The following is an 18418-nucleotide window of genomic DNA, read 5'->3' as shown; positions in this document are numbered from 1 at the left end:
TTAAAGCCATTACTACAATTCTATCTTTAAAAGCTTCATCTGACCCAACACTTGCCTATGCTTGACTTTATTAAAGATTGTTTGGGGGATGCTGAGATATAAAGGGACAAATTAGTGATACTTACGATGTCTTGTCAGGATGGCCGAGTGGTCTAAGGCGCTGCGTTCAGGTCGCAGTCTGGTTCTCCAGGCGTGGGTTCGAATCCCACTTCTGACAAATGGTATATTTTTAATGGCACCTATACATGTTATAGACATCGGACAGTTTAACCATTGCAAAATAGCTTGTACACAATAGCGCAAATTTGTAAATGCGCCAAAGCTGTTTTTAAGGAAATAAAACTCCTTGAAACTCGTTTCTGAACAAGGATATTCTCATAATTGACAAACAAGAATTGTAATTATTAAAGCCATTACTACAATTCTATCTTTAAAAGCTTCATCTGACCCAACACTTGCCTATGCTTGACTTTATTAAAGATTGTTTGGGGGATGCTGAGATATAAAGGGACAAATTAGTGATACTTACGATGTCTTGTCAGGATGGCCGAGTGGTCTAAGGCGCTGCGTTCAGGTCGCAGTCTGGTTCTCCAGGCGTGGGTTCGAATCCCACTTCTGACAAATGGTATATTTTTAATGGCACCTATACATGTTATAGACATCGGACAGTTTAACCATTGCAAAATAGCTTGTACACAATAGCGCAAATTTGTAAATGCGCCAAAGCTGTTTTTAAGGAAATAAAACTCCTTGAAACTCGTTTCTGAACAAGGATATTCTCATAATTGACAAACAAGAATTGTAATTATTAAAGCCATTACTACAATTCTATCTTTAAAAGCTTCATCTGACCCAACACTTGCCTATGCTTGACTTTAAAGATTGTTTGGGGGATGCTGAGATATAAAGGGACAAATTAGTGATACTTACGTTGTCTTGTCAGGATGGCCGAGTGGTCTAAGGCGCTGCGTTCAGGTCGCAGTCTGGTTCTCCAGGCGTGGGTTCGAATCCCACTTCTGACAAATGGTATATTTTTAATGGCACCTATACATGTTATAGACATCGGACAGTTTAACCATTGCAAAATAGCTTGTACACAATAGCGCAAATTTGTAAATGCGCCAAAGCTGTTTTTAAGGAAATAAAACTCCTTGAAACTCGTTTCTGAACAAGGATATTCTCATAATTGACAAACAAGAATTGTAATTATTAAAGCCATTACTACAATTCTATCTTTAAAAGCTTCATCTGACCCAACACTTGCCTATGCTTGACTTTAAAGATTGTTTGGGGGATGCTGAGATATAAAGGGACAAATTAGTGATACTTACGATGTCTTGTCAGGATGGCCGAGTGGTCTAAGGCGCTGCGTTCAGGTCGCAGTCTGGTTCTCCAGGCGTGGGTTCGAATCCCACTTCTGACAAATGGTATATTTTTAATGGCACCTATACATGTTATAGACATCGGACAGTTTAACCATTGCAAAATAGCTTGTACACAATAGTGCAAATTTGTAAATGCGCCAAAGCTGTTTTTAAGGAAATAAAACTCCTTGAAACTCGTTTCTGAACAAGGATATTCTCATAATTGACAAACAAGAATTGTAATTATTAAAGCCATTACTACAATTCTACCTTTAAAAGCTTCATCTGACCCAACACTTGCCTATGCTTGACTTTAAAGATTGTTTGGGGGATGCTGAGATATAAAGGGACAAATTAGTGATACTTACGTTGTCTTGTCAGGATGGCCGAGTGGTCTAAGGCGCTGCGTTCAGGTCGCAGTCTGGTTCTCCAGGCGTGGGTTCGAATCCCACTTCTGACAAATGGTATATTTTTAATGGCACCTATACATGTTATAGACATCGGACAGTTTAACCATTGCAAAATAGCTTGTACACAATAGCGCAAATTTGTAAATGCGCCAAAGCTGTTTTTAAGGAAATAAAACTCCTTGAAACTCGTTTCTGAACAAGGATATTCTCATAATTGACAAACAAGAATTGTAATTATTAAAGCCATTACTACAATTCTATCTTTAAAAGCTTCATCTGACCCAACACTTGCCTATGCTTGACTTTAAAGATTGTTTGGGGGATGCTGAGATATAAAGGGACAAATTAGTGATACTTACGATGTCTTGTCAGGATGGCCGAGTGGTCTAAGGCGCTGCGTTCAGGTCGCAGTCTGGTTCTCCAGGCGTGGGTTCGAATCCCACTTCTGACAAATGGTATATTTTTAATGGCACCTATACATGTTATAGACATCGGACAGTTTAACCATTGCAAAATAGCTTGTACACAATAGCGCAAATTTGTAAATGCGCCAAAGCTGTTTTTAAGGAAATAAAACTCCTTGAAACTCGTTTCTGAACAAGGATATTCTCATAATTGACAAACAAGAATTGTAATTATTAAAGCCATTACTACAATTCTATCTTTAAAAGCTTCATCTGACCCAACACTTGCCTATGCTTGACTTTATTAAAGATTGTTTGGGGGATGCTGAGATATAAAGGGACAAATTAGTGATACTTACGATGTCTTGTCAGGATGGCCGAGTGGTCTAAGGCGCTGCGTTCAGGTCGCAGTCTGGTTCTCCAGGCGTGGGTTCGAATCCCACTTCTGACAAATGGTATATTTTTAATGGCACCTATACATGTTATAGACATCGGACAGTTTAACCATTGCAAAATAGCTTGTACACAATAGCGCAAATTTGTAAATGCGCCAAAGCTGTTTTTAAGGAAATAAAACTCCTTGAAACTCGTTTCTGAACAAGGATATTCTCATAATTGACAAACAAGAATTGTAATTATTAAAGCCATTACTACAATTCTATCTTTAAAAGCTTCATCTGACCCAACACTTGCCTATGCTTGACTTTATTAAAGATTGTTTGGGGGATGCTGAGATATAAAGGGACAAATTAGTGATACTTACGATGTCTTGTCAGGATGGCCGAGTGGTCTAAGGCGCTGCGTTCAGGTCGCAGTCTGGTTCTCCAGGCGTGGGTTCGAATCCCACTTCTGACAAATGGTATATTTTTAATGGCACCTATACATGTTATAGACATCGGACAGTTTAACCATTGCAAAATAGCTTGTACACAATAGCGCAAATTTGTAAATGCGCCAAAGCTGTTTTTAAGGAAATAAAACTCCTTGAAACTCGTTTCTGAACAAGGATATTCTCATAATTGACAAACAAGAATTGTAATTATTAAAGCCATTACTACAATTCTATCTTTAAAAGCTTCATCTGACCCAACACTTGCCTATGCTTGACTTTAAAGATTGTTTGGGGGATGCTGAGATATAAAGGGACAAATTAGTGATACTTACGTTGTCTTGTCAGGATGGCCGAGTGGTCTAAGGCGCTGCGTTCAGGTCGCAGTCTGGTTCTCCAGGCGTGGGTTCGAATCCCACTTCTGACAAATGGTATATTTTTAATGGCACCTATACATGTTATAGACATCGGACAGTTTAACCATTGCAAAATAGCTTGTACACAATAGCGCAAATTTGTAAATGCGCCAAAGCTGTTTTTAAGGAAATAAAACTCCTTGAAACTCGTTTCTGAACAAGGATATTCTCATAATTGACAAACAAGAATTGTAATTATTAAAGCCATTACTACAATTCTATCTTTAAAAGCTTCATCTGACCCAACACTTGCCTATGCTTGACTTTAAAGATTGTTTGGGGGATGCTGAGATATAAAGGGACAAATTAGTGATACTTACGATGTCTTGTCAGGATGGCCGAGTGGTCTAAGGCGCTGCGTTCAGGTCGCAGTCTGGTTCTCCAGGCGTGGGTTCGAATCCCACTTCTGACAAATGGTATATTTTTAATGGCACCTATACATGTTATAGACATCGGACAGTTTAACCATTGCAAAATAGCTTGTACACAATAGTGCAAATTTGTAAATGCGCCAAAGCTGTTTTTAAGGAAATAAAACTCCTTGAAACTCGTTTCTGAACAAGGATATTCTCATAATTGACAAACAAGAATTGTAATTATTAAAGCCATTACTACAATTCTATCTTTAAAAGCTTCATCTGACCCAACACTTGCCTATGCTTGACTTTAAAGATTGTTTGGGGGATGCTGAGATATAAAGGGACAAATTAGTGATACTTACGTTGTCTTGTCAGGATGGCCGAGTGGTCTAAGGCGCTGCGTTCAGGTCGCAGTCTGGTTCTCCAGGCGTGGGTTCGAATCCCACTTCTGACAAATGGTATATTTTTAATGGCACCTATACATGTTATAGACATCGGACAGTTTAACCATTGCAAAATAGCTTGTACACAATAGCGCAAATTTGTAAATGCGCCAAAGCTGTTTTTAAGGAAATAAAACTCCTTGAAACTCGTTTCTGAACAAGGATATTCTCATAATTGACAAACAAGAATTGTAATTATTAAAGCCATTACTACAATTCTATCTTTAAAAGCTTCATCTGACCCAACACTTGCCTATGCTTGACTTTAAAGATTGTTTGGGGGATGCTGAGATATAAAGGGACAAATTAGTGATACTTACGATGTCTTGTCAGGATGGCCGAGTGGTCTAAGGCGCTGCGTTCAGGTCGCAGTCTGGTTCTCCAGGCGTGGGTTCGAATCCCACTTCTGACAAATGGTATATTTTTAATGGCACCTATACATGTTATAGACATCGGACAGTTTAACCATTGCAAAATAGCTTGTACACAATAGCGCAAATTTGTAAATGCGCCAAAGCTGTTTTTAAGGAAATAAAACTCCTTGAAACTCGTTTCTGAACAAGGATATTCTCATAATTGACAAACAAGAATTGTAATTATTAAAGCCATTACTACAATTCTATCTTTAAAAGCTTCATCTGACCCAACACTTGCCTATGCTTGACTTTAAAGATTGTTTGGGGGATGCTGAGATATAAAGGGACAAATTAGTGATACTTACGATGTCTTGTCAGGATGGCCGAGTGGTCTAAGGCGCTGCGTTCAGGTCGCAGTCTGGTTCTCCAGGCGTGGGTTCGAATCCCACTTCTGACAAATGGTATATTTTTAATGGCACCTATACATGTTATAGACATCGGACAGTTTAACCATTGCAAAATAGCTTGTACACAATAGCGCAAATTTGTAAATGCGCCAAAGCTGTTTTTAAGGAAATAAAACTCCTTGAAACTCGTTTCTGAACAAGGATATTCTCATAATTGACAAACAAGAATTGTAATTATTAAAGCCATTACTACAATTCTATCTTTAAAAGCTTCATCTGACCCAACACTTGCCTATGCTTGACTTTAAAGATTGTTTGGGGGATGCTGAGATATAAAGGGACAAATTAGTGATACTTACGATGTCTTGTCAGGATGGCCGAGTGGTCTAAGGCGCTGCGTTCAGGTCGCAGTCTGGTTCTCCAGGCGTGGGTTCGAATCCCACTTCTGACAAATGGTATATTTTTAATGGCACCTATACATGTTATAGACATCGGACAGTTTAACCATTGCAAAATAGCTTGTACACAATAGCGCAAATTTGTAAATGCGCCAAAGCTGTTTTTAAGGAAATAAAAGTCCTTGAAACTCGTTTCTGAACAAGGATATTCTCATAATTGACAAACAAGAATTGTAATTATTAAAGCCATTACTACAATTCTATCTTTAAAAGCTTCATCTGACCCAACACTTGCCTATGCTTGACTTTAAAGATTGTTTGGGGGATGCTGAGATATAAAGGGACAAATTAGTGATACTTACGATGTCTTGTCAGGATGGCCGAGTGGTCTAAGGCGCTGCGTTCAGGTCGCAGTCTGGTTCTCCAGGCGTGGGTTCGAATCCCACTTCTGACAAATGGTATATTTTTAATGGCACCTATACATGTTATAGACATCGGACAGTTTAACCATTGCAAAATAGCTTGTACACAATAGCGCAAATTTGTAAATGCGCCAAAGCTGTTTTTAAGGAAATAAAACTCCTTGAAACTCGTTTCTGAACAAGGATATTCTCATAATTGACAAACAAGAATTGTAATTATTAAAGCCATTACTACAATTCTATCTTTAAAAGCTTCATCTGACCCAACACTTGCCTATGCTTGACTTTAAAGATTGTTTGGGGGATGCTGAGATATAAAGGGACAAATTAGTGATACTTACGATGTCTTGTCAGGATGGCCGAGTGGTCTAAGGCGCTGCGTTCAGGTCGCAGTCTGGTTCTCCAGGCGTGGGTTCGAATCCCACTTCTGACAAATGGTATATTTTTAATGGCACCTATACATGTTATAGACATCGGACAGTTTAACCATTGCAAAATAGCTTGTACACAATAGCGCAAATTTGTAAATGCGCCAAAGCTGTTTTTAAGGAAATAAAACTCCTTGAAACTCGTTTCTGAACAAGGATATTCTCATAATTGACAAACAAGAATTGTAATTATTAAAGCCATTACTACAATTCTATCTTTAAAAGCTTCATCTGACCCAACACTTGCCTATGCTTGACTTTAAAGATTGTTTGGGGGATGCTGAGATATAAAGGGACAAATTAGTGACACTTACGATGTCTTGTCAGGATGGCCGAGTGGTCTAAGGCGCTGCGTTCAGGTCGCAGTCTGGTTCTCCAGGCGTGGGTTCGAATCCCACTTCTGACAAATGGTATATTTTTAATGGCACCTATACATGTTATAGACATCGGACAGTTTAACCATTGCAAAATAGCTTGTACACAATAGCGCAAATTTGTAAATGCGCCAAAGCTGTTTTTAAGGAAATAAAACTCCTTGAAACTCGTTTCTGAACAAGGATATTCTCATAATTGACAAACAAGAATTGTAATTATTAAAGCCATTACTACAATTCTATCTTTAAAAGCTTCATCTGACCCAACACTTGCCTATGCTTGACTTTAAAGATTGTTTGGGGGATGCTGAGATATAAACTCCTTGAAACTCGTTTCTGAACAAGGATATTCTCATTAATTGACAAACAAGAATTGTAATTATTAAAGCCATTACTACAATTCTATCTTTAAAAGCTTCATCTGACCCAACACTTGCCTATGCTTGACTTTAAAGATTGTTTGGGGGATGCTGAGATATAAAGGGACAAATTAGTGACACTTACGATGTCTTGTCAGGATGGCCGAGTGGTCTAAGGCGCTGCGTTCAGGTCGCAGTCTGGTTCTCCAGGCGTGGGTTCGAATCCCACTTCTGACAAATGGTATATTTTTAATGGCACCTATACATGTTATAGACATCGGACAGTTTAACCATTGCAAAATAGCTTGTACACAATAGCGCAAATTTGTAAATGCGCCAAAGCTGTTTTTAAGGAAATAAAACTCCTTGAAACTCGTTTCTGAACAAGGATATTCTCATAATTGACAAACAAGAATTGTAATTATTAAAGCCATTACTACAATTCTATCTTTAAAAGCTTCATCTGACCCAACACTTGCCTATGCTTGACTTTAAAGATTGTTTGGGGGATGCTGAGATATAAAGGGACAAATTAGTGACACTTACGATGTCTTGTCAGGATGGCCGAGTGGTCTAAGGCGCTGCGTTCAGGTCGCAGTCTGGTTCTCCAGGCGTGGGTTCGAATCCCACTTCTGACAAATGGTATATTTTTAATGGCACCTATACATGTTATAGACATCGGACAGTTTAACCATTGCAAAATAGCTTGTACACAATAGCGCAAATTTGTAAATGCGCCAAAGCTGTTTTTAAGGAAATAAAACTCCTTGAAACTCGTTTCTGAACAAGGATATTCTCATAATTGACAAACAAGAATTGTAATTATTAAAGCCATTACTACAATTCTATCTTTAAAAGCTTCATCTGACCCAACACTTGCCTATGCTTGACTTTAAAGATTGTTTGGGGGATGCTGAGATATAAAGGGACAAATTAGTGATACTTACGATGTCTTGTCAGGATGGCCGAGTGGTCTAAGGCGCTGCGTTCAGGTCGCAGTCTGGTTCTCCAGGCGTGGGTTCGAATCCCACTTCTGACAAATGGTATATTTTTAATGGCACCTATACATGTTATAGACATCGGACAGTTTAACCATTGCAAAATAGCTTGTACACAATAGCGCAAATTTGTAAATGCGCCAAAGCTGTTTTTAAGGAAATAAAACTCCTTGAAACTCGTTTCTGAACAAGGATATTCTCATAATTGACAAACAAGAATTGTAATTATTAAAGCCATTACTACAATTCTATCTTTAAAAGCTTCATCTGACCCAACACTTGCCTATGCTTGACTTTAAAGATTGTTTGGGGGATGCTGAGATATAAAGGGACAAATTAGTGACACTTACGATGTCTTGTCAGGATGGCCGAGTGGTCTAAGGCGCTGCGTTCAGGTCGCAGTCTGGTTCTCCAGGCGTGGGTTCGAATCCCACTTCTGACAAATGGTATATTTTTAATGGCACCTATACATGTTATAGACATCGGACAGTTTAACCATTGCAAAATAGCTTGTACACAATAGCGCAAATTTGTAAATGCGCCAAAGCTGTTTTTAAGGAAATAAAACTCCTTGAAACTCGTTTCTGAACAAGGATATTCTCATAATTGACAAACAAGAATTGTAATTATTAAAGCCATTACTACAATTCTATCTTTAAAAGCTTCATCTGACCCAACACTTGCCTATGCTTGACTTTAAAGATTGTTTGGGGGATGCTGAGATATAAACTCCTTGAAACTCGTTTCTGAACAAGGATATTCTCATTAATTGACAAACAAGAATTGTAATTATTAAAGCCATTACTACAATTCTATCTTTAAAAGCTTCATCTGACCCAACACTTGCCTATGCTTGACTTTAAAGATTGTTTGGGGGATGCTGAGATATAAAGGGACAAATTAGTGACACTTACGATGTCTTGTCAGGATGGCCGAGTGGTCTAAGGCGCTGCGTTCAGGTCGCAGTCTGGTTCTCCAGGCGTGGGTTCGAATCCCACTTCTGACAAATGGTATATTTTTAATGGCACCTATACATGTTATAGACATCGGACAGTTTAACCATTGCAAAATAGCTTGTACACAATAGCGCAAATTTGTAAATGCGCCAAAGCTGTTTTTAAGGAAATAAAACTCCTTGAAACTCGTTTCTGAACAAGGATATTCTCATAATTGACAAACAAGAATTGTAATTATTAAAGCCATTACTACAATTCTATCTTTAAAAGCTTCATCTGACCCAACACTTGCCTATGCTTGACTTTAAAGATTGTTTGGGGGATGCTGAGATATAAAGGGACAAATTAGTGACACTTACGATGTCTTGTCAGGATGGCCGAGTGGTCTAAGGCGCTGCGTTCAGGTCGCAGTCTGGTTCTCCAGGCGTGGGTTCGAATCCCACTTCTGACAAATGGTATATTTTTAATGGCACCTATACATGTTATAGACATCGGACAGTTTAACCATTGCAAAATAGCTTGTACACAATAGCGCAAATTTGTAAATGCGCCAAAGCTGTTTTTAAGGAAATAAAACTCCTTGAAACTCGTTTCTGAACAAGGATATTCTCATAATTGACAAACAAGAATTGTAATTATTAAAGCCATTACTACAATTCTATCTTTAAAAGCTTCATCTGACCCAACACTTGCCTATGCTTGACTTTAAAGATTGTTTGGGGGATGCTGAGATATAAACTCCTTGAAACTCGTTTCTGAACAAGGATATTCTCATTAATTGACAAACAAGAATTGTAATTATTAAAGCCATTACTACAATTCTATCTTTAAAAGCTTCATCTGACCCAACACTTGCCTATGCTTGACTTTAAAGATTGTTTGGGGGATGCTGAGATATAAAGGGACAAATTAGTGACACTTACGATGTCTTGTCAGGATGGCCGAGTGGTCTAAGGCGCTGCGTTCAGGTCGCAGTCTGGTTCTCCAGGCGTGGGTTCGAATCCCACTTCTGACAAATGGTATATTTTTAATGGCACCTATACATGTTATAGACATCGGACAGTTTAACCATTGCAAAATAGCTTGTACACAATAGCGCAAATTTGTAAATGCGCCAAAGCTGTTTTTAAGGAAATAAAACTCCTTGAAACTCGTTTCTGAACAAGGATATTCTCATAATTGACAAACAAGAATTGTAATTATTAAAGCCATTACTACAATTCTATCTTTAAAAGCTTCATCTGACCCAACACTTGCCTATGCTTGACTTTAAAGATTGTTTGGGGGATGCTGAGATATAAAGGGACAAATTAGTGACACTTACGATGTCTTGTCAGGATGGCCGAGTGGTCTAAGGCGCTGCGTTCAGGTCGCAGTCTGGTTCTCCAGGCGTGGGTTCGAATCCCACTTCTGACAAATGGTATATTTTTAATGGCACCTATACATGTTATAGACATCGGACAGTTTAACCATTGCAAAATAGCTTGTACACAATAGCGCAAATTTGTAAATGCGCCAAAGCTGTTTTTAAGGAAATAAAACTCCTTGAAACTCGTTTCTGAACAAGGATATTCTCATAATTGACAAACAAGAATTGTAATTATTAAAGCCATTACTACAATTCTATCTTTAAAAGCTTCATCTGACCCAACACTTGCCTATGCTTGACTTTAAAGATTGTTTGGGGGATGCTGAGATATAAAGGGACAAATTAGTGATACTTACGATGTCTTGTCAGGATGGCCGAGTGGTCTAAGGCGCTGCGTTCAGGTCGCAGTCTGGTTCTCCAGGCGTGGGTTCGAATCCCACTTCTGACAAATGGTATATTTTTAATGGCACCTATACATGTTATAGACATCGGACAGTTTAACCATTGCAAAATAGCTTGTACACAATAGCGCAAATTTGTAAATGCGCCAAAGCTGTTTTTAAGGAAATAAAACTCCTTGAAACTCGTTTCTGAACAAGGATATTCTCATAATTGACAAACAAGAATTGTAATTATTAAAGCCATTACTACAATTCTATCTTTAAAAGCTTCATCTGACCCAACACTTGCCTATGCTTGACTTTAAAGATTGTTTGGGGGATGCTGAGATATAAAGGGACAAATTAGTGACACTTACGATGTCTTGTCAGGATGGCCGAGTGGTCTAAGGCGCTGCGTTCAGGTCGCAGTCTGGTTCTCCAGGCGTGGGTTCGAATCCCACTTCTGACAAATGGTATATTTTTAATGGCACCTATACATGTTATAGACATCGGACAGTTTAACCATTGCAAAATAGCTTGTACACAATAGCGCAAATTTGTAAATGCGCCAAAGCTGTTTTTAAGGAAATAAAACTCCTTGAAACTCGTTTCTGAACAAGGATATTCTCATAATTGACAAACAAGAATTGTAATTATTAAAGCCATTACTACAATTCTATCTTTAAAAGCTTCATCTGACCCAACACTTGCCTATGCTTGACTTTAAAGATTGTTTGGGGGATGCTGAGATATAAACTCCTTGAAACTCGTTTCTGAACAAGGATATTCTCATTAATTGACAAACAAGAATTGTAATTATTAAAGCCATTACTACAATTCTATCTTTAAAAGCTTCATCTGACCCAACACTTGCCTATGCTTGACTTTAAAGATTGTTTGGGGGATGCTGAGATATAAAGGGACAAATTAGTGACACTTACGATGTCTTGTCAGGATGGCCGAGTGGTCTAAGGCGCTGCGTTCAGGTCGCAGTCTGGTTCTCCAGGCGTGGGTTCGAATCCCACTTCTGACAAATGGTATATTTTTAATGGCACCTATACATGTTATAGACATCGGACAGTTTAACCATTGCAAAATAGCTTGTACACAATAGCGCAAATTTGTAAATGCGCCAAAGCTGTTTTTAAGGAAATAAAACTCCTTGAAACTCGTTTCTGAACAAGGATATTCTCATAATTGACAAACAAGAATTGTAATTATTAAAGCCATTACTACAATTCTATCTTTAAAAGCTTCATCTGACCCAACACTTGCCTATGCTTGACTTTAAAGATTGTTTGGGGGATGCTGAGATATAAAGGGACAAATTAGTGACACTTACGATGTCTTGTCAGGATGGCCGAGTGGTCTAAGGCGCTGCGTTCAGGTCGCAGTCTGGTTCTCCAGGCGTGGGTTCGAATCCCACTTCTGACAAATGGTATATTTTTAATGGCACCTATACATGTTATAGACATCGGACAGTTTAACCATTGCAAAATAGCTTGTACACAATAGCGCAAATTTGTAAATGCGCCAAAGCTGTTTTTAAGGAAATAAAACTCCTTGAAACTCGTTTCTGAACAAGGATATTCTCATAATTGACAAACAAGAATTGTAATTATTAAAGCCATTACTACAATTCTATCTTTAAAAGCTTCATCTGACCCAACACTTGCCTATGCTTGACTTTAAAGATTGTTTGGGGGATGCTGAGATATAAACTCCTTGAAACTCGTTTCTGAACAAGGATATTCTCATTAATTGACAAACAAGAATTGTAATTATTAAAGCCATTACTACAATTCTATCTTTAAAAGCTTCATCTGACCCAACACTTGCCTATGCTTGACTTTAAAGATTGTTTGGGGGATGCTGAGATATAAAGGGACAAATTAGTGACACTTACGATGTCTTGTCAGGATGGCCGAGTGGTCTAAGGCGCTGCGTTGAGGTCGCAGTCTGGTTCTCCAGGCGTGGGTTCGAATCCCACTTCTGACAAATGGTATATTTTTAATGGCACCTATACATGTTATAGACATCGGACAGTTTAACCATTGCAAAATAGCTTGTACACAATAGCGCAAATTTGTAAATGCGCCAAAGCTGTTTTTAAGGAAATAAAACTCCTTGAAACTCGTTTCTGAACAAGGATATTCTCATAATTGACAAACAAGAATTGTAATTATTAAAGCCATTACTACAATTCTATCTTTAAAAGCTTCATCTGACCCAACACTTGCCTATGCTTGACTTTAAAGATTGTTTGGGGGATGCTGAGATATAAAGGGACAAATTAGTCACACTTACGATGTCTTGTCAGGATGGCCGAGTGGTCTAAGGCGCTGCGTTCAGGTCGCAGTCTGGTTCTCCAGGCGTGGGTTCGAATCCCACTTCTGACAAATGATATATTTTTAATGGCACCTATACATGTTATAGACATCGGACAGTTTAACCATTGCAAAATAGCGTGTACACAATAGCGCAAATTTGTAAATGCGCCAAAGCTGTTTTTAAGGAAATAAAACTCCTTGAAACTCGTTTCTGAACAAGGATATTCTCATAATTGACAAACAAGAATTGTAATTATTAAAGCCATTACTACAATTCTATCTTTAAAAGCTTCATCTGACCCAACACTTGCCTATGCTTGACTTTAAAGATTGTTTGGGGGATGCTGAGATATAAAGGGACAAATTAGTGATACTTACGATGTCTTGTCAGGATGGCCGAGTGGTCTAAGGCGCTGCGTTCAGGTCGCAGTCTGGTTCTCCAGGCGTGGGTTCGAATCCCACTTCTGACAAATGGTATATTTTTAATGGCACCTATACATGTTATAGACATCGGACAGTTTAACCATTGCAAAATAGCTTGTACACAATAGCGCAAATTTGTAAATGCGCCAAAGCTGTTTTTAAGGAAATAAAACTCCTTGAAACTCGCTTCTGAACAAGGATATTCTCATAATTGACAAACAAGAATTGTAATTATTAAAGCCATTACTACAATTCTATCTATAAAAGCTTCATCTGACCCAACACTTGCCTATGCTTGACTTTAAAGATTGTTGGGGGATGCTGAGATATAAAGGGACAAATTAGTGACACTTACGATGTCTTGTCAGGATGGCCGAGTGGTCTAAGGCGCTGCGTTCAGGTCGCAGTGTGGTTCTCCAGGCGTGGGTTCGAATCCCACTTCTGACAAATGGTATATTTTTAATGGCACCTATACATGTTATAGACATCGGACAGTTTAACCATTGCAAAATAGCTTGTACACAATAGCGCAAATTTGTAAATGCGCCAAAGCTGTTTTTAAGGAAATAAAACTCCTTGAAACTCGTTTCTGAACAAGGATATTCTCATAATTGACAAACAAGAATTGTAATTATTAAAGCCATTACTACAATTCTATCTTTAAAAGCTTCATCTGACCCAACACTTGCCTATGCTTGACTTTTAAGATTGTTGGGGGGATGCTGAGATATAAAGGGACAAATTAGTGACACTTACGATGTCTTGTCAGGATGGCCGAGTGGTCTAAGGCGCTGCGTTCAGGTCGCAGTCTGGTTCTCCAGGCGTGGGTTCGAATCCCACTTCTGACAAATGATATATTTTTAATGGCACCTATACATGTTATAGACATCGGACAGTTTAACCATTGCAAAATAGCGTGTACACAATAGCGCAAATTTGTAAATGCGCCAAAGCTGTTTTTAAGGAAATAAAACTCCTTGAAACTCGTTTCTGAACAAGGATATTCTCATAATTGACAAACAAGAATTGTAATTATTAAAGCCATTACTACAATTCTATCTTTAAAAGCTTCATCTGACCCAACACTTGCCTATGCTTGACTTTAAAGATTGTTTGGGGGATGCTGAGATATAAAGGGACAAATTAGTGATACTTACGATGTCTTGTCAGGATGGCCGAGTGGTCTAAGGCGCTGCGTTCAGGTCGCAGTCTGGTTCTCCAGGCGTGGGTTCGAATCCCACTTCTGACAAATGGTATATTTTTAATGGCACCTATACATGTTATAGACATCGGACAGTTTAACCATTGCAAAATAGCTTGTACACAATAGCGCAAATTTGTAAATGCGCCAAAGCTGTTTTTAAGGAAATAAAACTCCTTGAAACTCGCTTCTGAACAAGGATATTCTCATAATTGACAAACAAGAATTGTAATTATTAAAGCCATTACTACAATTCTATCTATAAAAGCTTCATCTGACCCAACACTTGCCTATGCTTGACTTTAAAGATTGTTGGGGGATGCTGAGATATAAAGGGACAAATTAGTGACACTTACGATGTCTTGTCAGGATGGCCGAGTGGTCTAAGGCGCTGCGTTCAGGTCGCAGTCTGGTTCTCCAGGCGTGGGTTCGAATCCCACTTCTGACAAATGGTATATTTTTAATGGCACCTATACATGTTATAGACATCGGACAGTTTAACCATTGCAAAATAGCTTGTACACAATAGCGCAAATTTGTAAATGCGCCAAAGCTGTTTTTAAGGAAATAAAACTCCTTGAAACTCGTTTCTGAACAAGGATATTCTCATAATTGACAAACAAGAATTGTAATTATTAAAGCCATTACTACAATTCTATCTTTAAAAGCTTCATCTGACCCAACACTTGCCTATGCTTGACTTTTAAGATTGTTTGGGGGATGCTGAGATATAAAGGGACAAATTAGTCACACTTACGATGTCTTGTCAGGATGGCCGAGTGGTCTAAGGCGCTGCGTTCAGGTCGCAGTCTGGTTCTCCAGGCGTGGGTTCGAATCCCACTTCTGACAAATGATATATTTTTAATGGCACCTATACATGTTATAGACATCGGACAGTTTAACCATTGCAAAATAGCGTGTACACAATAGCGCAAATTTGTAAATGCGCCAAAGCTGTTTTTAAGGAAATAAAACTCCTTGAAACTCGTTTCTGAACAAGGATATTCTCATAATTGACAAACAAGAATTGTAATTATTAAAGCCATTACTACAATTCTATCTTTAAAAGCTTCATCTGACCCAACACTTGCCTATGCTTGACTTTAAAGATTGTTTGGGGGATGCTGAGATATAAAGGGACAAATTAGTGATACTTACGATGTCTTGTCAGGATGGCCGAGTGGTCTAAGGCGCTGCGTTCAGGTCGCAGTCTGGTTCTCCAGGCGTGGGTTCGAATCCCACTTCTGACAAATGGTATATTTTTAATGGCACCTATACATGTTATAGACATCGGACAGTTTAACCATTGCAAAATAGCTTGTACACAATAGCGCAAATTTGTAAATGCGCCAAAGCTGTTTTTAAGGAAATAAAACTCCTTGAAACTCGCTTCTGAACAAGGATATTCTCATAATTGACAAACAAGAATTGTAATTATTAAAGCCATTACTACAATTCTATCTATAAAAGCTTCATCTGACCCAACACTTGCCTATGCTTGACTTTAAAGATTGTTGGGGGATGCTGAGATATAAAGGGACAAATTAGTGACACTTACGATGTCTTGTCAGGATGGCCGAGTGGTCTAAGGCGCTGCGTTCAGGTCGCAGTCTGGTTCTCCAGGCGTGGGTTCGAATCCCACTTCTGACAAATGGTATATTTTTAATGGCACCTATACATGTTATAGACATCGGACAGTTTAACCATTGCAAAATAGCTTGTACACAATAGCGCAAATTTGTAAATGCGCCAAAGCTGTTTTTAAGGAAATAAAACTCCTTGAAACTCGTTTCTGAACAAGGATATTCTCATAATTGACAAACAAGAATTGTAATTATTAAAGCCTTTACTACAATTCTATCTATAAAAGCTTCATCTGACCCAACACTTGCCTATGCTTGACTTTAAAGATTTTTGGGGGGATGCTGAGATATAAAGGGACAAATTAGTGACACTTACGATGTCTTGTCAGGATGGCCGAGTGGTCTAAGGCGCTGCGTTCAGGTCGCAGTCTGGTTCTCCAGGCGTGGGTTCGAATCCCACTTCTGACAAATGGTATATTTTTAATGGCACCTATACATGTTATAGACATCGGACAGTTTAACCATTGCAAAATAGCTTGTACACAATAGCGCAAATTTGTAAATGCGCCAAAGCTGTTTTTAAGGAAATAAAACTCCTTGAAACTCGCTTCTGAACAAGGATATTCTCATAATTGACAAACAAGAATTGTAATTATTAAAGCCATTACTACAATTCTATCTATAAAAGCTTCATCTGACCCAACACTTGCCTATGCTTGACTTTAAAGATTGTTGGGGGATGCTGAGATATAAAGGGACAAATTAGTGACACTTACGATGTCTTGTCAGGATGGCCGAGTGGTCTAAGGCGCTGCGTTCAGGTCGCAGTCTGGTTCTCCAGGCGTGGGTTCGAATCCCACTTCTGACAAATGGTATATTTTTAATGGCACCTATACATGTTATAGACATCGGACAGTTTAACCATTGCAAAATAGCTTGTACACAATAGCGCAAATTTGTAAATGCGCCAAAGCTGTTTTTAAGGAAATAAAACTCCTTGAAACTCGTTTCTGAACAAGGATATTCTCATAATTGACAAACAAGAATTGTAATTATTAAAGCCTTTACTACAATTCTATCTATAAAAGCTTCATCTGACCCAACACTTGCCTATGCTTGACTTTAAAGATTTTTGGGGGGATGCTGAGATATAAAGGGACAAATTAGTGACACTTACGATGTCTTGTCAGGATGGCCGAGATTAAAAAACAACTTAATATTTTTAAAGAAAATTACTTGAAATCTTGTGATCGAAGAGTACTCTCAGTAAGTAAGGCAGCAACCATTTGATTTTCGAGGGGGGGGGGGGGGGGGGGGCTATGGATTTTTTTTCTGGACAAACTTTTATTTTCGGCTTCGGCGAATGACAATCTATTTTTTTGGCGACAAATCTAAAACAATTTTTTTCTTTCAATTTTAGCATTACAAATAGTGGCAGCTGAGGGTGAAACAAACAATCTTTTTTTCTCAGGGTCAAAAACAAATTATTTATTTCTCCAAAAACTGGAAACAACTCGTAGGTACTATTTTTCGAGTAACAGACGTGTTTCTATTGTCATGATGAAGCAAGATAATTGAAGAATCTTTGAGTAAAATTTATTGAAATAAAATTCACATCTTAACGAAAAGGCCTTAATATCGAATCAATATTTATCTTTCATTAGTATTGCCTTCTTTGTAAATATGTCAAAACTGTTAGATCAGCATGTCGTGAGAAATCAAATATAATACACTTGAAGCATTTAACAATCGCCCACGATACAGTCATAAACTAATAAATTTCATTCAAGTTAATGGGTAGTATGAGAAAGAAAATATTCGTTCCTACATTTATGATAAATGGCGTCATGTTTGATAAAAAAAATTAAAAAAATGTGAATTCAAGTTAATTTTCCTAAATGTTAGTGCTGATAATAAATAGGGGCAACTTGTTTACGGTGTATGCATGTAAGCATATTTCAAGTTTTCAGATTTAAATGTGTTTTTTTTTATCATTTATTATATTTCAACTCTTAAAGCCTAGATAAAAATAAAGTGGCTGGGTACGAACATAAATCTGGATTGAGCATAACACAGTTTATGTCTGGACCAAGTTAGAATATCTGGACGCTGTGATCTTCGATATTGTTAGACTGACCTTGTAAACATACTTTATGAATGTTTGCGGTATGTCTGTGTGCTCTATGTGCTCTGTAATACTTTCAAATAC

General features: G+C 38.1%; 41 non-coding genes across 41 annotated transcripts; all 41 read left to right on the top strand.

Annotated features, from left to right (window-relative positions):
- The first annotated feature begins 133 nt into the window (after positions 1–133).
- On the top strand, positions 134–217 carry Trnal-cag (transfer RNA leucine (anticodon CAG)). The gene has a single exon. It is a non-coding gene; the product is annotated as a tRNA-Leu (tRNA).
- Positions 218–537: 320 nt separating this feature from the next.
- Trnal-cag (transfer RNA leucine (anticodon CAG)) lies at positions 538–621 on the top strand. Its single transcript has one exon. It is a non-coding gene; the product is annotated as a tRNA-Leu (tRNA).
- A 317-nt stretch (positions 622–938) lies between these two features.
- Trnal-cag (transfer RNA leucine (anticodon CAG)) lies at positions 939–1022 on the top strand. The gene has a single exon. It is a non-coding gene; the product is annotated as a tRNA-Leu (tRNA).
- Positions 1023–1339: 317 nt separating this feature from the next.
- On the top strand, positions 1340–1423 carry Trnal-cag (transfer RNA leucine (anticodon CAG)). Its single transcript has one exon. It is a non-coding gene; the product is annotated as a tRNA-Leu (tRNA).
- A 317-nt stretch (positions 1424–1740) lies between these two features.
- Trnal-cag (transfer RNA leucine (anticodon CAG)) lies at positions 1741–1824 on the top strand. The gene has a single exon. It is a non-coding gene; the product is annotated as a tRNA-Leu (tRNA).
- Positions 1825–2141: 317 nt separating this feature from the next.
- Trnal-cag (transfer RNA leucine (anticodon CAG)) lies at positions 2142–2225 on the top strand. Its single transcript has one exon. It is a non-coding gene; the product is annotated as a tRNA-Leu (tRNA).
- Positions 2226–2545: 320 nt separating this feature from the next.
- Positions 2546–2629, top strand: Trnal-cag (transfer RNA leucine (anticodon CAG)). The gene has a single exon. It is a non-coding gene; the product is annotated as a tRNA-Leu (tRNA).
- Positions 2630–2949: 320 nt separating this feature from the next.
- Positions 2950–3033, top strand: Trnal-cag (transfer RNA leucine (anticodon CAG)). The gene has a single exon. It is a non-coding gene; the product is annotated as a tRNA-Leu (tRNA).
- Positions 3034–3350: 317 nt separating this feature from the next.
- Positions 3351–3434, top strand: Trnal-cag (transfer RNA leucine (anticodon CAG)). The gene has a single exon. It is a non-coding gene; the product is annotated as a tRNA-Leu (tRNA).
- Positions 3435–3751: 317 nt separating this feature from the next.
- Positions 3752–3835, top strand: Trnal-cag (transfer RNA leucine (anticodon CAG)). The gene has a single exon. It is a non-coding gene; the product is annotated as a tRNA-Leu (tRNA).
- A 317-nt stretch (positions 3836–4152) lies between these two features.
- Trnal-cag (transfer RNA leucine (anticodon CAG)) lies at positions 4153–4236 on the top strand. The gene has a single exon. It is a non-coding gene; the product is annotated as a tRNA-Leu (tRNA).
- Positions 4237–4553: 317 nt separating this feature from the next.
- On the top strand, positions 4554–4637 carry Trnal-cag (transfer RNA leucine (anticodon CAG)). Its single transcript has one exon. It is a non-coding gene; the product is annotated as a tRNA-Leu (tRNA).
- A 317-nt stretch (positions 4638–4954) lies between these two features.
- Trnal-cag (transfer RNA leucine (anticodon CAG)) lies at positions 4955–5038 on the top strand. Its single transcript has one exon. It is a non-coding gene; the product is annotated as a tRNA-Leu (tRNA).
- A 317-nt stretch (positions 5039–5355) lies between these two features.
- On the top strand, positions 5356–5439 carry Trnal-cag (transfer RNA leucine (anticodon CAG)). Its single transcript has one exon. It is a non-coding gene; the product is annotated as a tRNA-Leu (tRNA).
- A 317-nt stretch (positions 5440–5756) lies between these two features.
- Positions 5757–5840, top strand: Trnal-cag (transfer RNA leucine (anticodon CAG)). Its single transcript has one exon. It is a non-coding gene; the product is annotated as a tRNA-Leu (tRNA).
- Positions 5841–6157: 317 nt separating this feature from the next.
- Positions 6158–6241, top strand: Trnal-cag (transfer RNA leucine (anticodon CAG)). Its single transcript has one exon. It is a non-coding gene; the product is annotated as a tRNA-Leu (tRNA).
- A 317-nt stretch (positions 6242–6558) lies between these two features.
- On the top strand, positions 6559–6642 carry Trnal-cag (transfer RNA leucine (anticodon CAG)). Its single transcript has one exon. It is a non-coding gene; the product is annotated as a tRNA-Leu (tRNA).
- Positions 6643–7122: 480 nt separating this feature from the next.
- On the top strand, positions 7123–7206 carry Trnal-cag (transfer RNA leucine (anticodon CAG)). Its single transcript has one exon. It is a non-coding gene; the product is annotated as a tRNA-Leu (tRNA).
- A 317-nt stretch (positions 7207–7523) lies between these two features.
- Trnal-cag (transfer RNA leucine (anticodon CAG)) lies at positions 7524–7607 on the top strand. Its single transcript has one exon. It is a non-coding gene; the product is annotated as a tRNA-Leu (tRNA).
- Positions 7608–7924: 317 nt separating this feature from the next.
- Positions 7925–8008, top strand: Trnal-cag (transfer RNA leucine (anticodon CAG)). Its single transcript has one exon. It is a non-coding gene; the product is annotated as a tRNA-Leu (tRNA).
- Positions 8009–8325: 317 nt separating this feature from the next.
- Trnal-cag (transfer RNA leucine (anticodon CAG)) lies at positions 8326–8409 on the top strand. The gene has a single exon. It is a non-coding gene; the product is annotated as a tRNA-Leu (tRNA).
- A 480-nt stretch (positions 8410–8889) lies between these two features.
- On the top strand, positions 8890–8973 carry Trnal-cag (transfer RNA leucine (anticodon CAG)). The gene has a single exon. It is a non-coding gene; the product is annotated as a tRNA-Leu (tRNA).
- Positions 8974–9290: 317 nt separating this feature from the next.
- Positions 9291–9374, top strand: Trnal-cag (transfer RNA leucine (anticodon CAG)). Its single transcript has one exon. It is a non-coding gene; the product is annotated as a tRNA-Leu (tRNA).
- A 480-nt stretch (positions 9375–9854) lies between these two features.
- Trnal-cag (transfer RNA leucine (anticodon CAG)) lies at positions 9855–9938 on the top strand. Its single transcript has one exon. It is a non-coding gene; the product is annotated as a tRNA-Leu (tRNA).
- Positions 9939–10255: 317 nt separating this feature from the next.
- Positions 10256–10339, top strand: Trnal-cag (transfer RNA leucine (anticodon CAG)). The gene has a single exon. It is a non-coding gene; the product is annotated as a tRNA-Leu (tRNA).
- Positions 10340–10656: 317 nt separating this feature from the next.
- Positions 10657–10740, top strand: Trnal-cag (transfer RNA leucine (anticodon CAG)). The gene has a single exon. It is a non-coding gene; the product is annotated as a tRNA-Leu (tRNA).
- Positions 10741–11057: 317 nt separating this feature from the next.
- Trnal-cag (transfer RNA leucine (anticodon CAG)) lies at positions 11058–11141 on the top strand. Its single transcript has one exon. It is a non-coding gene; the product is annotated as a tRNA-Leu (tRNA).
- Positions 11142–11621: 480 nt separating this feature from the next.
- Trnal-cag (transfer RNA leucine (anticodon CAG)) lies at positions 11622–11705 on the top strand. Its single transcript has one exon. It is a non-coding gene; the product is annotated as a tRNA-Leu (tRNA).
- A 317-nt stretch (positions 11706–12022) lies between these two features.
- Trnal-cag (transfer RNA leucine (anticodon CAG)) lies at positions 12023–12106 on the top strand. The gene has a single exon. It is a non-coding gene; the product is annotated as a tRNA-Leu (tRNA).
- Positions 12107–12586: 480 nt separating this feature from the next.
- On the top strand, positions 12587–12670 carry Trnal-gag (transfer RNA leucine (anticodon GAG)). The gene has a single exon. It is a non-coding gene; the product is annotated as a tRNA-Leu (tRNA).
- A 317-nt stretch (positions 12671–12987) lies between these two features.
- On the top strand, positions 12988–13071 carry Trnal-cag (transfer RNA leucine (anticodon CAG)). Its single transcript has one exon. It is a non-coding gene; the product is annotated as a tRNA-Leu (tRNA).
- Positions 13072–13388: 317 nt separating this feature from the next.
- Positions 13389–13472, top strand: Trnal-cag (transfer RNA leucine (anticodon CAG)). The gene has a single exon. It is a non-coding gene; the product is annotated as a tRNA-Leu (tRNA).
- A 316-nt stretch (positions 13473–13788) lies between these two features.
- Trnal-cag (transfer RNA leucine (anticodon CAG)) lies at positions 13789–13872 on the top strand. The gene has a single exon. It is a non-coding gene; the product is annotated as a tRNA-Leu (tRNA).
- Positions 13873–14189: 317 nt separating this feature from the next.
- Positions 14190–14273, top strand: Trnal-cag (transfer RNA leucine (anticodon CAG)). The gene has a single exon. It is a non-coding gene; the product is annotated as a tRNA-Leu (tRNA).
- Positions 14274–14590: 317 nt separating this feature from the next.
- On the top strand, positions 14591–14674 carry Trnal-cag (transfer RNA leucine (anticodon CAG)). Its single transcript has one exon. It is a non-coding gene; the product is annotated as a tRNA-Leu (tRNA).
- Positions 14675–14990: 316 nt separating this feature from the next.
- Trnal-cag (transfer RNA leucine (anticodon CAG)) lies at positions 14991–15074 on the top strand. Its single transcript has one exon. It is a non-coding gene; the product is annotated as a tRNA-Leu (tRNA).
- A 317-nt stretch (positions 15075–15391) lies between these two features.
- Trnal-cag (transfer RNA leucine (anticodon CAG)) lies at positions 15392–15475 on the top strand. The gene has a single exon. It is a non-coding gene; the product is annotated as a tRNA-Leu (tRNA).
- Positions 15476–15792: 317 nt separating this feature from the next.
- Positions 15793–15876, top strand: Trnal-cag (transfer RNA leucine (anticodon CAG)). The gene has a single exon. It is a non-coding gene; the product is annotated as a tRNA-Leu (tRNA).
- A 316-nt stretch (positions 15877–16192) lies between these two features.
- On the top strand, positions 16193–16276 carry Trnal-cag (transfer RNA leucine (anticodon CAG)). Its single transcript has one exon. It is a non-coding gene; the product is annotated as a tRNA-Leu (tRNA).
- Positions 16277–16593: 317 nt separating this feature from the next.
- On the top strand, positions 16594–16677 carry Trnal-cag (transfer RNA leucine (anticodon CAG)). The gene has a single exon. It is a non-coding gene; the product is annotated as a tRNA-Leu (tRNA).
- A 316-nt stretch (positions 16678–16993) lies between these two features.
- Positions 16994–17077, top strand: Trnal-cag (transfer RNA leucine (anticodon CAG)). Its single transcript has one exon. It is a non-coding gene; the product is annotated as a tRNA-Leu (tRNA).
- The last annotated feature ends 1341 nt before the right edge of the window (positions 17078–18418 follow it).

The sequence above is a fragment of the Mytilus trossulus genome, chromosome 9 (assembly GCF_036588685.1).
Source record: "Mytilus trossulus isolate FHL-02 chromosome 9, PNRI_Mtr1.1.1.hap1, whole genome shotgun sequence".
In the NCBI taxonomy this organism is placed as follows: domain Eukaryota; kingdom Metazoa; phylum Mollusca; class Bivalvia; order Mytilida; family Mytilidae; genus Mytilus; species Mytilus trossulus.
The sequence above is the reverse complement of the archived record's forward strand: the minus strand, read 5'-3'. Positions and strand labels throughout refer to the sequence as shown.